General features: G+C 34.7%; 1 protein-coding gene across 1 annotated transcript in view; it reads right to left on the bottom strand.

Moving 5' to 3' along the window:
- The window catches only part of LOC132706597 (homeobox protein PKNOX2-like), a 62,999-nt gene that overhangs the window by 43,804 nt on the left and 1,017 nt on the right, over positions 1–18,178 (bottom strand). The gene's annotated exons all lie outside the window — the stretch shown is intronic.

The following is an 18,178-nucleotide window of genomic DNA, read 5'->3' as shown; positions in this document are numbered from 1 at the left end:
TAGAAGAAAGCCTGTCGTTTGCAGAAAGCATACGTCACGTCTTCTTTTGAATTCCAAGGTTTCATTATCTGATGAGTCGCATTCAAGTTCAGTAGTTGATGAATTACAGGACCATTGAAGGACAGTTGTATCATTCGGTGTATGTAACTTGAAAATTCCAATTGTATCAGTTGGTTCCCCAAACTCTTGTAGATTTATGTTCTCGTTCATATCTTATTTGTCAGTCAAGGTATCCACGTCGGGTAGAATATAGACCGCGTCAATAGGTCCTGTAAATATTTTTTCTCGTTATTTTTAGCATAAATTTATAAGAATTGGAATGCTACAATACATAAGAATAACTAAATCCAAATAATACTTACGACTTTCATTGTTATTGTCTTCATCCATCACGATCTCCTCCATAGCCGCCTCTAATTCCTTTTGATTCAAATACCTCGGAAATGCCATATTTTACGAACTGTAACGTTCACTACACAAGGCACAAACTAATACTAAAGAACACGCAAATTGTTGTTTGTTTCACAGATAAAACCAGTGGTGCATTCAGGCACCAGTAAATATTTTCAAAAAATAAAGCATAATCAATATAGTATTTCCAATGTATGTTTTCTGCGATGTAATCTACATGCTATAGACTTAACAAAAATGGCAATACAAATCCGAAATATTTTTTTTTACTATTTTGGATTTACTTGAAAATGTGATACAATTTATGTACCGCTTTGGTTAACTTTTGAAGTCATATATACGATCTTCTCCCATAAATTAGCGATTTCTACGGTTTTATGTCCTTTAGTAGTGATAATAAAATTTCTAAATGCATGTGCAAAAATATACCAAAACTGTTGTTTCGTTTACTTGTTAGTTAGTCAGTTGAATACGCTCTTGCGGTAAACTATTAATTTTTGTAATTTGGAAAAATAAAGTTTTTAAAAAGCGATTTTCGGTTTCCTGTTAGAAAAGAGGCGCAGTCGGTAGGACTAGAAAAGTGGCGCAGTCAGTGGGATATGAATCTACGCTCCCATAGGAAGATGCTCAGGTAGATTTTGCCGAGTGAGCTTTTAATCACATAAAACTGTTGTTTCGCTTATTTGTTAGTTATTCAGTTGAATACGATCTTGCGGTAAACAATCAATTTTTATAGTTTGAAAAAATGACGTTTTAGTCATATTGGCTGGTAAAAGTCATTAAAAAGCGGTTGTCTATTGCGGAAACTAGCTAGTCAGCAATACTGAAGCCCTGAAAATTAGAAATAAGAACAAAATTAAAATCCAAGTAGTAGTAAAATGCAATTTTTAATTTTATGTTTTACGAAAAGCTTTTTTCTTAATATTTTTTAAACAAAAAAAACCTAAACCCATACCAGGAAAATTGCAGCAGAATTAAATACTGATGCACCAACTATGGATTTTTTTTACCAATATTTATTATTTACATTTAGTGCAGTTTTTTCCAAGTAAATAAGTGGCCGACACGGGATAAAGTTCAAAAGGAAAGGACATCGCATCGATTGAGATTGTTATCAGCTAATAAGTTTTCAACGCGTGATGTATTTTATTCCGGGCACTTTTAACACGGCATTAATTTGTTTTTTTTGTGTTTTTTATGTCACGTGATCGTTTTTATGTATTTCATATTTACTATTTCGATGTATTCAACAAGCGAACGGATGATATCCCGGAATATAGTGTCATCACATTTTTCCATCCGTGAATCAATACGTGGAATATATATATATATATATATATATATATATATATATATATATATATATATATATATATATATATATATATATATATATATATATATATATATATATATGTGTGTGTGTGTGTGTGTGTGTGTGTTTAATAGAATATCTTATTTCGATAACAATGATGATAATTTCAACCAGTGCCTCGACTGACAAATAAAAATATGTTTATGTTTGACATATTAATAAACAACGTCCAAGTCCAACTGGTTTTCGCGAATTTTACATCCGTGAAAGGAGTGATATGCTTCAAATATACTTTCTGAATAATAATAGTGCAACCGCAGCTCGTCGTCAGTATATTAGACTTTATCCAGAGCGCCGAGTTCCTTCAAAACAGATATTTTCAAGGGATACAAAGAATTTTGCAGAAAACGGTAACCTATTAAATACTAAAGAGATATGCCGGTATTATAATCTTTTAAGTGAAGAAAATAAGGCAAACATCTTAGAATTCTATGAAGCGCATACAGTTTCCTCTATTACTAGAGTATATGAAGAGACAGGTATTTCTCGGGAACAATCCACTCAGTTTTGAAAGTATATAAATATAATACATTCAAATTTCGTAAGCAGTTTTGTTTGGATTTTTTAAATAGACATAATGAGAATAATAATTTTTTGAAAAAGATTTTATGGACCGCTGAAAGTTCGTTCACTAAAAGAAAGGGTGTAATAGACAAAATACGCGATATTGGTCTTTAAATAATCCTAGACAAATACACGAAATAAAAACACAGGGGTACCAATCAATTAATGTATGGTGTGATGTCATAAATGGGCATATTTTGGGTCCGATATTTATAGATCAAAAGTTAACTGGACATCATTATTTGCAACTTTTAAAGCACCAAACAGAACAAGATTGCTTTCGAAAAATCGTCGCTGGGCGGGGCAAGTTCGTAGCGCAAAGCAGCTTTTTATTATACAAGGAAAGAGTTTCGCGGTTTCGTGTTGTAAAGGGACGCACTGCACTGCTTTTCAATCGTGCTCCTGCGGACCACTATGGAACTTTCGCAAAATCGATGTAATTTAATTATGCATGCACCCTGTATAAAATGTCCTTCACATCTCGTTGAACTTCAAAGTTACAGCAAACATCGGTAAATATTAAAATTTGCACAAATAATAGCGTTGTTGAATGATTTTTTTTTAAATATCTGTCGCCCCGTATAATTGATGAAACATGAAACTCTCACGCGACACGGTTTTACGATATTGTTCAAATAAAATTATCCCAACGTTAACGGTTTTTCATTTATTGCCAATAATTTACCCACCAAAACGGAAATTTTTAGAATATTTCAGATTTTTTGCCCATAAACCACATACCCTGTATATGATGCAATCATTGTTCGAAGTGGAGGCCTTGGATTTTCCACGCGTCCTGGTTCAAGAATTTTTTGAAAATAGTAAATGGTTTTCGAGAACATAAGTTTTTTTCTGAAACCATGCAGTGCGACGTAATAATCAATGACGTCATCGCGTCTTGACAGCCCCCGAAATAACGATTTCAATTTAGATTTTTTCAAATATCCCGAGCAGCGTATGTGATAGACGAAAACCGCAAATACAAAAATTGTAGCTCTTGATGCGGCCTATGACACCGTTTGAACCAATTAGCCATATTTTTTACGATTTTTGATTTGGGCTAATTTGCTCTGTAAAAGAACAATTTTCTAGGTCTTTTAGATTTTTGCCTATAATTTGAAAACCCTGTATATAATCGAAAAAATGCCCGAAAACATATTTTTCTGGAAACTAAAATTACCAAACAAAAAAATTCAAATTTTTTAAAAAAATACTTGGTAAAATTTGATTGCGCCCAATTTCTACCGTTTAAATGTGGACACGCACTTTTACTTCTCTGCTAAATTTGAAGTTGATATCTGCAAATTTAGGACATTTAATACATTTCTCATTAAGCACGGAATATCGGGAACATCCTGTACAATAGGTGAAAACCTTAAATACAAAAGTTTTTGTCTATGCGGGCTATATCCCAATATAAAAGAAAGAGATCTGAATCACAGTCTTTCAGTTATAACCAATTTTCAATAATAGGGGGACCCATTTTTCAGTTTTTTTGAATTTGCGGCGCACCATGTACATTTTTAAAAAATTGTCCAGAATAAAAGTTTATAGAGCCATATCTGCTGCATCTTCTGGTTCAAGAATTTTTTTGGTCACGTAAACAATTTCTGAAAAATGATGTTTTTTGTAGACCCTTGCACGCGCGATTTTTGATTTCTTTAGAATACTTATAGGGTCCGTCACGGGGCAAAGCTGCATATATGTGTCAAATTCCAGAATGGGAGATCTGGCCGGAGCTGGAGCGTACTGCGAGACAACAGGATCGACCTTGTCAGTCCCTTTGGGTCAGTATTGCACTGTGTTTCAGGCGGAAATTCTCGCTTTATTGATGGCGGCCAGAGAGGCTCAACCACGGAAGCAAGAGGGTCTTCTTCTGCTCGGATAGTAAGGCTGCACTTATGGCGCTGAAGTCAGTGCGTACGGGCTCCTTATTGATAAAGGAGTGCACAGGGGTACTGAGGAGAGTGGCTGAAGAGAGGAAGGTCACGTTGGTCTGGGCAACGCCGGTATCCGGGGCAATGAGGCAGCGGACGCCTTAGCCAGAGAGGGCTCCTCGCATAGGCATACAGGGCCAGAGCCCCGCTTGGGGATCGACCCGTGTGTGAGGCGGGGAGCTCTCGAAGCCTGGGCGAGAGACTGGGCCGCGGGGGGCTGGAGAGTTGCTCCGGGAATGAGGCAGGCGAGGCTTATGATGGATGGGCCCGCCCTCCCTCGGACCAGTGAGCTGCTTAGACTGATCAGAAGGGAGTGTAGAGCACTAACAGGCTTAGGACGCATCTTTGCTTGCTAGGCATTGGAGACCACCCGGAGTGTAGGTGGTGCATGGAGGGGGAGGAGACCCCGTATCTGCTCACCGAGTGCCCTGCCTCGACATGGGCAAGATTGGGAGTCTTCGGAACGGCCCTGATCGATCCGGGCTCATTGCACGGTATTGGCCTAAAGGAGTTGCTGACCTTCTATAGGAGGAGAGGCATTCTGGACGTCCTCTAGAGCGGTCTGGGGGCACAACGGGTCCATCTGGTGGCCTAAGTGCTTGGACGCCCCCCTTTAATACCAATACCAATATGTGTCAAATATGAAGTCGATTGCTTCAAATTTCGAACACTTATCGTGTTTCATAGCAAGGTCCAAAAAACAGTCGAAAATCGCGAAAAAAAGATGGATACCGGCGTCGGATTAGAGCCATTTCTTATGAGCTTATGTACCTCGAGGAGGGTTAAAAAGCAGGCAAATTTCAATTTTATAGCTCCAACGGTTGGAAAGACAGACAAAAAAATTTTTTTCGACGGTGATCATTTCTGTAGGACTTACCGTTACCGAGATATAAAATTTTTATACGAGCGAAGATACTTTCGAACATTCGATTTCATCGATTTTCGCAAGTAACAAGATTGTGCTCCTCCTCACAATGTTGTGCAAGTTAGAAATTTTCTCAAGATGGAATATCCCAGGGGTTGGATAGGGAACGGTGGAACTATGGATTGGTCAGCCAACAGCCCCGACTTAACTTTACTGGATTTTCTCTTTTGGGGACGCATGAAAAATCACGTGCGCAGAACTCCTTGTAATAAGGTCGTGGAACTTCGGCAAAAGATTTCAGAGGCAATCAGTCAGTTAAGAGACAATCTGGAAACGTTGAAACATATGAAAAATGTGTTCAGGACAATGGTGGTCACAGACAGAAGTATTTAGAATAGTTATAGAATTTTTTACTATAGTATGTCTTGTCATTTTTCGTGTTTTTGTTCTACCTTAATTTGTAAATAGTTATTGTTGTTGCAGTCAGTCAGGCCACTCTTTGAAATTATATAAAAATTTCCCAATTTTGCCGATTTGTCAAAAACGAGTGGATTGAAATATCAAGTCTGTTACATCCTTGTAATCGGAATAATGAAACACATATACGAGCCGTTTATTTTGAAAGTGGCTTAAGTCCATTTTTATCTTTTACCAAGTTGGCACTTGTGATATTTATAATTTATGCTGAACTGTCAAAAAAATAAATCTCTATTGAAATACACTCAGTACATTTGAAAATTTTATATCACGTACATTTTCAAAATAATATAAATACTGAAAATCCTAATTTTGAAAGTGACTCAAGTCTACTTTTTATTGACGATGTCAAAAAGTGCGGCCCGAAATGTTAAAAGCAGGGATGGAGGTAATTTAAATTACATTTTGATATTAAATTGAAATTTAAAAAATAATATTTAATTTAAAGAAATTATTAAACCCGTGGGAAAAGATAAAATAACAAGATTTCCTGATTCTGAAAGTGAAGAAGAATTCAACTTATACAACAGATTTAAGAAAAGACGGAGAATTTTAGAAGTTCATTCTTCAACAGAGGAAGAGGAAGTAATTGAGAATGAGAATTTACAAAACAGTACCTTCAAAGAAGGATTCAGAGAACACAGAAGTGGTATTTATATTCAGAACATTCGTAAAATTAAACGGAATTCAGGGAAAAGCACACATAAAATATACAAGGTTTTCATTTAAAAAAAACATGATGTAGGCTTATATGTCAGACAACCGATAGAGTTTACCTTGATATCTCTAAAAACAAAAAAGTTACGGCCAATTAAAATGTTATCAAGATTAATTGAACGCACGGTACTTCCTTAATAATAATTTTTAGTTACCGAATGAAGCCCAAATTGTACATAACAAAAGCCACATCTACTGAGCGTACAATACCTTTGTTTGCTCCCCCGTCATACCTTATTATTGGGCAATCCAGAAGTAATTTTGCTGCTCTCTTTTTATATAAATAGTAATATACAGGGCAATTCATAAATTTGTTGATAAGCAAACTTAAATATATTTTTAAATGGAACACCCTGTATATTATTCTATTAATAGATACTCCCTTGACGTTAGTACGAATCGTTTATACAGCGTGGGTCAAAATTAAAAATATTAATTTTGGTAAAAAAAAAAATGTTCTTAAAGTCCAAATTATTATTGAACTATAAATAATGTTTTCATTTCAAATCATATCTTTTCGTGCCAATGTGAAAGAAAATGTTGTAGGCCCTCATTTTTTTGACAATACAATGAATGGGCAACGTTACATAGATTTTTCAGAGCAAAATATATTAAAAACCATTGTGTTTTTTTCGCGCGGTTTAAAAATCTTCAGTATGGCGTTCGTAAAAATGCATATACCTCAAAATTTTAAAGTTTAACGTACTGGGAATCCTCAGTAAAAGAGAAAGAGCATTAATAGAATTTAATCTTTTTCACGAAAATTAATGTTTTTAGTTTTGAATCACACTGTATAAATGATTTAAACTAACTTCAAGACAAGTATAGAATAAATGACTGTACTATTTTATAAAACACACAAAAACACTCTACATTGGGTGATACAGACTGTTAAAAAAAATATGTTTCAATGTCCACATATTTATAAGCCACCCCATCCATATATTTGGAAATAATTAAGTGTTTCTTTTAGTCTCATATGTACCATTTGCATTTATCATTTTTCTCTAAAACCAACAATAAACGACATATTTTACTTTAACTCACTATTTGTGTACGTGTCCTTTTCCTTCAAAAGGTTTATTTTATACAACGATGGTGTTCCACTGGCCCCAATAATGTTCGGAGCTAATTTAAGACCGCGATAAACGTTTCAGCTGCCTTTTAAATTACCAATAAATTAATAAATATGTATAAAAAAAATGCTCACGTAGACAATACGCAAAGTGCAAGCTCGATTTCGCATAATTCTTGTAAACAAGCCTTCGATAATGTCTTTCCAAAGAACATGCTGAGTGCCGGGATAATTTTATCGCCGTACGTAACGCGATACGGCCGCCGAACGAGCTCAAATATTTCGTGTCCGAGCTATCAAGCTGATAGAGGAAGCGATATTTTCCAATTTTTTATTAACCAATATTATCCCAAGCATAAAAAAAATACTTTTTTGCTCTGAAATTATTTTTTTTGTCGCACTTAAGAATACATTACATGTGTCAAAAAAAATAAAATAAAAACTCGAAACATACAAAAAAATACTACTGCGTAAACGAACCACTGGGAAAAAACATTAAATAAAGAACCTGATTTGATACAAAAAAACGCATAATATTTTATGTTGCGTGAGCACACCACTGGTAACACCCGGTTTCATTTTTGGTGATATTTTACGAACCATGAAGTATGTAAATGCATATTACACTAATTACCAACGTAAATTGTGTGGCTGTTGCAGATTCGACATCTCCTTCGGGCTTTATTAGCACGAACAATCATGAGGTAACCTTGATTATCATAACGCACTTCATCTATGGTAGGTGCAAGATTTCTTTGAGTTTTATCAGTTTTTAAAAGTAGCAAAGCAATGTAAGATTTAAAATCAAATCCATCACTTCGTCATCAAAAAACATAAAACGTATTTCAAGCGGAGTTTTTCTATAAAGTCTATTTCATCTAAATTTATCGGATGTGTGTGAGTGTATTCAATCTGACCTTTCTTCCATTTGACAGTAGAAGCAAGCCTGTCGTTTGCAGAAAGCACACGTCTTCTTTTGAATTGCAGGGTTTCATCATCTGATGAGTCCCATTCAGGTTCAGTAGTTGATAAATTACAGGACTGTATGAAGGACAGCTGTATCATTCGGTGTATGTAACTTGAAAATACCAATTGTATCAGTTGGTTCCCCAAACTCTTGTAGATTTATGTTATCGTTCATATCTTCTTCGTCAGTCAAGGTATCCATGTCGGGTGGAATATAGACCGCGTCAATATGTTCTGTAAACATTTTTTCACTTTATTTTTAGCATAAATTTATAAGGAATGGAATGCTACAATACATAAGAATACGTAAATCCAAATAATACTTACGACTTTCATTGTTATTGTCCTCATACAAATACTAAAGAACACGCTAATTGTTGGATGTTTATTCTACATGCGGTGACTTGTCTAGACTTGCAAAAACAAAGTTTTGTTTCACAGATAAAACCAGTGGTGCATTCACGCACCAGTAAATATTTTCAAAAAATAAAGCATAATCAATATAGTATTTCCAATGTATGTTTTCTGCGATGTAATCTACATGCTATAGACTTAACAAAAATGGCAATACAAATCCAAAATATTTTTTTTTACTATTTGGGATTTACTTCAAAATGTGATACAAATTTATGTACCGCTTTTGTTAACTTTTCAAGTCGTATATAAGATCTTTCCTTTACACATACGGTTTTATGTCCTTTAGTAGCGATAATAATAACATTTCTAAATGGATGTGCGAAAATATTTTCTGAATGTGACAAAAAAAAATCATAGAATAGTTGGGACAAAATGGGTTAATCAGCCGCAAGATGGTGGACGAACTTATTTCATAAACTAATATTAAAAATTTCTGTTGAAAAAAAAATGGTTACAGCCACTACCATAAAATAACATTTTCCTATAAAAATACTATTGGTGTTTTATGCTTAAATTAAATCCAATTTATTAATATTCTATGACATAGGTAAGATAATATCGTAGAATCACAAGAAGATTAGGTCGCAGTGAATTGAAAACAAAAAGAAAACAAACAGCAGCTGCTTGAGCATTTTTACATAATATAAATACATTTATGTCAAGATTTGTAGACCCCCCTCTGGCAATCAAACAATTATATATAGCCTATCTGGGCATAATCTCATTAAATTAAGAAAAAACAATGAAATTAAATGTATACAATAAATTCATATCTATTCTAAAGAATAAACTGACTGTGTTGAAATAATCCCGGAATAAAAAATGAATTTTTAAAAGAAGTTAAATTTTTTTACAAAATTTGCCATGAATATATCAAAGAACGTATAGTGAAATAGTAGTCGAATTTGTAATGAAGGAAATAAAAGATATTGCTATCAATGGCAATTTTCTCTTTGAAGAAATTCGATGGGTAAATATAAATATTTTTTTAATAAATATTGTAACATTGTTTTATAGCTAAATTTGCTCCTTAATTTATATTTATAATAAACATTTTTAAAGTACAAATGGTTTTTTCACTGCATGGATTAATAATCGAGGAATCTCACTGATGAAATTATACAAAAATCCGTTATTTTCCAGCATTTGTGTGCACGAAGTACCGAAGTACGCTTCTGCAACGTCAATGTGGAATCTATTTATTGGAGTTACAAAGAGAAACCCAAGCGGGATAGGCCTGCGAGACCATTATAAAAATTTACACAAAGTTAAGTACCGGATTATCTCGTAAAAACGGTATATCGTCGGGCGAACCCACTGCGTGCCCACTGTAAATTTTTGACTTTAGTTTTTCTTTTTCTAGAAACTATTCGTCTGACCCAAAACATAAACATGCTATTTGGAAGACAAATTAGTATGCTTTAGTATGAGTTTAAATTTGTCAAGACTGCTGAGCTTTTATAATGGGTGTTTTTTTTCGATGTATAGAACTTTAAGTTGGCACTACTGTTGGTTTGGCAATTCATCAGTCATGAATAGACTCACGCCTGAGCAACGCTTGCAAATAGTGCAATTTTATTTCGAAAATAATGGTTCTGTGCGGAATACGTATCGCACTATGATTACTAACTCTTTCATTCCTGAATTGAATAGCCATGATGTCCAGGAGATGTGGTTTCAATAAGACGGCGCAACATGTCACACAGCTCGTGCCACAATCGATTTATTGAAAGACACGTTTGGTGACCGCCTAGTTTCACGTTTTGGACCTGTGAATTGGCCTCCAAGATCTTGTGATTTAACACCGCTAGACTACTTTCTGTGGGCCTATGTAAAGTCATTGGTCTATGGGAATAAGCCACAAACGCTTCACCATTTGAAAGACAACATTCGACGTGTTATTGCCGATATACGGCCATAAATGTTGGAAAAAGTCATCGAAAATTGGACGTCCAGATTGGACTACATCCGCGCCAGCCGTGCCGGTCATATGCCAGAAATCATATTTAAAATGTAATGCCACAAGATTATCTTTCGGATAAATAAAATTCATGTCAATCGAATAATCTATCGTTGTTTTATTGCAACTTAAAGTTCTATACATCGAAAAAAACACCCCATATGTTGTTATAGCCTTTGCAACTGGAATTTCCACAATATTCGTTTTTAAGCATTTGGTTGGCGTTTAATTGTGTTAGCTTGATGCATACTACACCGCAAAAAGCCGCCCAAGTTATCGCTTTAATGGAAAGTGGATTTCTGTATGTGACACGCGTAGCAGTTCGGAGTAACTAACCAAACGTATGAGGAGACTGGATCCTTTGCTAGGCGCCCTGGAACATACAAAAGGCGAATTGCAACGACTCGTGATGACCATAACAATAAGAAATCGTCACCTTAATGCTGTTCAAGTGCAACAACAGCTCCATGAAGTTCGAAGAGTGACTATTAGTCTGCGGACAGTGAGAAGAAGACTGAAGGAAACTAACCTGACCCCAAAAACAACTGCATTTGACCCAAAACACGTCTACGCTTTGGGAGATTATCTGAAATGGACATTGCTAGTGACCAATGAAAAAGTTTACCGTAGACCAGAAGAGCGATTTGCAAAATATTGCAATGAAGAGCGGAGCCCTTATGCATGATATGAAGTGCACGAACCGACCCTGTTTTCAACCGTAGGGGCGGCCATAGTCAAGGAGCAGAAGGTTTAACAAGATTGCTTTTGAAAAATCGTCACTGGGCGGGGCAAGTTCGTAGCGCGGAGCAGCTTTTTATTATAAAAATAAAGAGTTTCGCGGGTTCGAGTTGTCCCTTTCAAACACGCACTGCTTTTCTATCGTGCTCCTGCGGCCTACTATGGAACTTTCTCAAAATCGATGTAATTTAATTGTGCATGCACACTGTATAAAATGTCCTTCACATCTCGTCGAACTTCAAAGTTACAGCAAAAATCGGTAAATATTAAAATTTGAACAAATAATAGCATTGTCGAATGATAATGTTCAAATAAAATTATCCCATATTTAACGGTTTTTCGTTTATCGCCAATAATTTACCACAAAAACGGAAATTTTTAGGATATTTTAGATTTTTTGCCCATACATGTATATGATACAATCATTGTTCGAAGTAGAGGTTATAGCCCTGGATTTTCCACGCGCCCTGGTTCCAGAATTTTTTGAAAATAATAAACGCTTTTCGAGAAAATAAGTTTTTTCTGACGTCATCGCGTCTTGCCAGCCCCCGAAATAGTAATTTGAATATGGATTTTTTCAAATATGCCGAGCAGCGTACGTGATAGACGAAAACCGCAAATACAAAAATTGTAGCTCTTGATGCGGCCTATGACACCGTTTGAACCAATTAGCCATATTCTTTACGATTTTTGATTTGCGGCTAATAATTTACTCTGTAAAAGAACAATTTTCTAGGTCTTTTGGATTTTTGCCTATAATTTAAAAAACTCTGTATATAATCGAAAAAATGCCCAAAATAAATGTTATTGCACTGGATCTTCAGCGTCTGCTGGTTAAAGAATTTTGCCGATCGGGTGAACGATTATGGAGGAAAACATATTTTTCTGGAAGCTAAAATTACCAAAAAAAAAATTCAAATATTTTTTTAAATGTGGACACGCACTTTTACTTCTCTGCTAAATTTGAAGTTGATATCTGCAAATTTAAGACACTTAGCACATTTCTCATTTAGCACGGAATATCGGGAAATTCCTATGCAATAGGTGCAAACCTTAAATGCAAAAGTTTTTGCTGAGATCTGAATTATAGTATTTTAGTTATAACCAATTTTCAATAATAGGGCGACCCATTTTTCAGTTTTTTGAATTTGCGGCGCCCTCTATATATTTTTTGAAAAATTGTCAAGAATAAAAGTTTATAGAGCCGTATCTTCTGCTTCTTCTGGTTCAAGAATTTTTTTGGTCTCGTAAACGGTTTTTAAAAAATTGTGTTTTTTGTAGGCTCTTGCACACGCCATTTTTTATTTTTTTAAAATACTTACCGACCCCCCTCCTCCCATTTTCAATAGGTTCTATCAAGAGGCAGAGCTGCATATATCTGCCAAATATGAAGTCTATTGCTTCAAAGTTCGGACATTTATCGTGTTTCATATCAATGTCCAAAAAACAGTTCAAAATCGCGAAAAAAAGATGGATACCGGAGTCGGATCAGGGCCATTTCTCATAAGCTTATTGTTGCAGTAGAGAAAAAGAGGCTGAACATTCCATAAGAAATAATAGCAAACTTGATTTGATCTGTGTCTAATCGAGTAAGAGATGTTATTAGGGCAAGAGGGAGTCATACCCATTATTAAAAAACAAGCGTTGAGTTGCTAATTGTCAATAACACTATTTGCTTTTAGTATTTTACTATGCTAAACTCGTATCAAAGCATTAAATTGAAATGAAATGAAATAGAAGTGAAAAAATCACGCACGCAAGTTTATATCATCAGTTTAGAGACCATTAATATTTATGATCCGCCCCGTACACTTGAGAATTATTTATTAAGCACGAGAAGAAGAAAAACGTTCGGCGTGCGGGCCAGTTTTTCCGCGGAACTCGAGAAATTCCGGGTCGAATCGGCGACGGTCGATTAAAAAGCGCCCGCTTTAGTCACGGCCCGTGCGGGAAGACAAAAGCCGACCCGAAAACTGGATCTCATCGTCGCAGAACGAGTTCACTTTCGGAGAAACGCTAAAATATCTCGGCTATGAGATGAATTATGCCGACCGGTACAAAAAAAAACAGCGGGATCCTTTTTCTTCGTTAATTTCGTCGGTAGTCGGATGACTAAGACGCGACTACGCTCGCGATCTCGGCAATGGCAATGGAATATTTCGGACGGGAATATAGATCGAAGGATTTTTGTCTCCAAATTTAACGCTTTTAGCCGACGAGGCTTCTAACTAACAACCCAACTAGACTCAGTTTGCTTTGATTTTCCTCGTATATCGGAAACCACGATTTCGGGAGCCATTTTACTTCAAAAAAAAAAACTCGAAACATACAAAAAAATACTGGTGCGTAAATGCGTAAAAACCACTGGGAAAAAACCTTAAATAATGTTTTGGGCCACATAAGATGTAACATATAAATTATACATAAATATACAATTCTACAGAAAACAACTAAAAGTAGATTGTTTTCCAAATAGAACCTGATTTGATACAAAAAAAACTCATAATATTTTATGGTGCATGAGCGCACCACTAGTAACACCCTGTTTAATTTTTGGTAATATTTTACAAAGCATGATGTAAATGCAAATTACACTCATTACAAACGTAAATTGTGTGGCTGTTGCAAATTATACCTCTCCTTCGGGCTTTGTTAGCATGAACAATCATGAGGTGACCTTGATTATCATAACGCACTTCATCTATGGCAGCTGCAAGATTTCTTTGAGTAATTGTTTTATCAGTTTTTAAAAGTCGCAAAGCAATGTAAGATTTAAAATCAAATCAATCGCTTCGCCATCAAAAAACATAAAAAATATTTACAAGTGGAGTTTTTCCAGAAAGCCTATTTTTTAGTTCCTCACATGCTCTAAATTCATCGGATATAAGTGTGTGAGTGTACTCAATCTGACCTTTCTTCCATTTGACAGTGGAAGCAAGCCTGTCGTTTGCAAAAAGCATACGTCTTCTTTTGAATTCCAGGATTTCATCATCTGATGAGTCCCATTCAGGTTCAGTGGTTGATGAATTACAGGACTGTTGAAGGAGAGCTGTATCATTCGGTGTATGTAACTCGAAAGTTCCAACTATATCAGTTGGTTCCCCAAACTCTTGTAGATTTATGTTATCGTTCACATCTTCTTCGTCAGTCAAGGTATCCACGTCGGGTGGAATATAGACCGCGTCAATATGTTCTGTAAATATTTTTTCACATTATTTTTAGCATAAATTTATAAGGAATGGAATGCTACAATACATAAGAATACGTAAATCCAAATAATACTTACGACTTTCATTGTTATTGTCCCCATCCTCCTCATCCTAATTCCTTTTGAGTCAAATACCTCGGAAATGCCATATTTTACGAACTGTAACGTTCACTGCACAAGACACAAACTAAAGAACAATAGCATGTAGATTACATTGCAGAAAACATACATTGGAAATACTATATTGATTATTGATGGCTCCGTGTTCAACACGCTAAATGTTGGATGTTTATTCTACATGCGCTGACTTGTCTAGACTTGCAATAAGAAAGTTTTGTTTCACAGATAAAACCAGTGGTGCATTCATGCACCAGCAAATATTTTCAAAAAATAAAGCATAATCAATATAGTATTTCCAATGTATGTTTTCTGCAATGTAATCTACATACTATAGACTTAACAAAATTGTTATTTTGCTGGCCGTCTACTGAACAACTTTGAAGCTACTAATCTTCTTTGCACAGTTCGTATACCAACCGTAATTTATGGAATTGCGGCAATTATTCGAGGTGCGGACTTCCAAGGATCTTGTTGAGCAATTCTTTTAATGCGCCTGTCAGTCAAAACCGTTGTTTTTTGGGTCTTCCCGATTTCGGCAATTTTTCTAAGTGTCCTCTGTCATTATACTATGAAATTATTCTAGATACGCTGTACCGAGGTAACTTATCAGCTTGATTGGTACCTTCCATAAATGCATTTACTACTCTTTGCTTTAGGTCTTTTGAAATTGGAATTCCTCTTGGCATAACTAGTCCTGTACACATTTGTTTTGTTTGCGATCATCAATAAATCATAGCCTAATTTAATGTCCTCAAATGTATTATATTTGTATACAATACCTTGCATGTATAATCATAATGTTGGGACTTGTGTTAAATATATCTTATTTTTGAAGATGTTGCTCTACTTTTGTCTGATAGTGTACATGGAAAGACTATAGCCTATTCTACATATAAATCCTATTTTTTGTGAAAATTTTCTAATTACATAATCAGCCTCCGGTCGTAGCGTTAGTTCTAAGTCTAACATAACTCCAAGGTACTTAATTTTACTTTCGTGTACTAGCATGTCATTATTTATTTCAATTTTTATGTTTTCTATATTAACACTACTTAGTTTTTGTTTTTTCCCAAAAATACGAAATTTAGACTTTGACGTGTTAATATTAAGTTTCTATTTACATAACCATTCGTAGATTCGGTTCAAACCACTGGTAATACTACGTTTCATCTTATCCATGCCACTAGCAACTATATAAAACATTGTACCATCTGCGAATAATTCGATTTTGCTATCGTTAATTACATTAAATATGTCAAAAATATACAATAGGAATAATAGAGGGCCCAGTACAGTTCCTTGAGGCACTCCATACATTGTATGGACAGTATCACACGATGTTTAAATCTAACTTTTTGGGTTCTGAATCAATTTAAAACTGAACCTCGTATGCCAAGCGTTTCCATTTTTCTTAATAACGTAAACCTATCAATAGTTTCGAAAGCTCTCCTACAATCCAAGAACACAGCCAAAATAAGATCAACAGCTTTGAGGAAATTGTCACATATATTAACTATCACTGACTCACACGAATGTTGCTGTTAGACTTCCTGCTAAAAAGTTCATTTTTTTGAGAATGAACATGGGGCTTTTACCCGGAAAGTGAACTATAAAATCAAAGGCCTTCGACTGTGTCAGTCATAGTTTGTTATTGCCAAAGTTGTCTTCTATTGGTTCGTCAGAGGCCGTCTGTCTTTTTTCGAATCGTATTGTACCGATCACCGTCAAAGAGTGAGTAACGTCAAGTAAAAATAAGCACACATCAAAGCAGGACCTTATTGTAACATATAAATTTACACTTGATTTGACTTTTTACATACAAACGAAAAGTTTCGGATCAAAAACATATGTAAAAGAACATCGAAATTTTGCAGTCCTATGTAACGGCATGGTCGTCGTCCAAATATTTGGGAATGCTGGAATCTATCGCACGTTTCAAACAGCATTTCTGTACTTTAACCAATTTAATTTCTTCAATGCTCCTGATATATGGCCAAATCCAGTTAGAAATAAAGCGACAGGTATTCTAAATTTTCTGTAGCCGATAAGCAATGTCTAAGCAGGGGTAATAGGCAACATTGCAGTAAAACAAACGAGAGAGAGAGAGCGAGACGTGATCCAAAAACTTCATATATAGACCCAGATTTTTAATAGACACAACAGATACGTCGTATAAATCAAAAATAATAACGGTCCCAATACTGAACCCTGCGGCACCCCCGATAAAATATCTAGAAATGCCGACATTTAGCAATCAACAATTTATGTGAATGTGAAATCCGGTAGAACCAAAGCTGTCGCGTGCTCTCAAGATTTGGTCACAATATCGTCACGGAATCACGATTATTATTCATCACGATGTTTATCAATTTGTTTATTGACCATTTAGGTTTTATACAGTAAAGTACCAAAGAAACATCCCCGTTGTATCTTAAAAAGGTAGGTTCACAAGTAAATTTAAACTGTGGCAATTATTACCACAAAATTAATAGCACTGTGCGAATTCCTTTTTTCTTCATTAGGCATTTGAAACCTTTAATAGTCGTAACAACAAAATATCGATACCAAAAAAAGAAATATAAATATTGAATACATGTTGTGCATAAATTGTAATTGCATGCTTTTTTCTAAGAAAAAAAAAGAAATTAAACTTGAACAAGAAGAAAAAAAAAAGAAGAAACAAAATTTTAAAAATGACAATACTCTTTACCACTTTTTGAAGAAACGTTTAAGGTGTATTTTCGTTACAATTAATTGTTTTAATTACGATTGAATATATAAAAATTTACGCACAACCTAAAAATTTTTTTTAAATCTTCGTAGAACCATGAAATCTGAAAAAATCTATGTGATATCCGTAAAATCTGTGAAATCTTCAGGATGTTGATTTGTCCCTCGGTCATTATTTTTCAAAATCATTCAAATTTTTAAAAATCATTTGAAAGTCCATAGAACATCCTTTGGTTGTGTGAAACCTGGGGGCAAATCGTCATCCAAAACTGGTACACCAGATTTCACACGAGTATCGGATTTTACAGATTTCATGAATTTCGAAAAGGTTTGGTAAATTTCAAATTTCGCGGATTTTACATCATTTTTACGGATTTTCAAATAATTTACACGAAAAACATGGTCTATTTTAAAACTTTTTTTAACAAAGACCACGAGTTGTCTTAGTTTCAGTAGTAAAATAAAGATTAAATATATAAATAAACTAATAAATAATTTTTTTAATAATCGACATAAAAGTTCTATTTTGAAAATATTTCTCTAAGGTCTTTATTCGTTTTCTTCAAATTTAGATAAATAATCTTTATAACTTTAATTACGTTTTATTTTAGAGAAAGG

This window comes from Cylas formicarius, unplaced genomic scaffold (genome assembly GCF_029955315.1).
Source record: "Cylas formicarius isolate icCylForm1 unplaced genomic scaffold, icCylForm1.1 PGA_scaffold_8__14_contigs__length_24414737, whole genome shotgun sequence".
Taxonomy (NCBI): Eukaryota; Metazoa; Arthropoda; class Insecta; order Coleoptera; family Brentidae; genus Cylas; species Cylas formicarius.
This window is presented reverse-complemented; position numbering and strand designations above follow the sequence as displayed.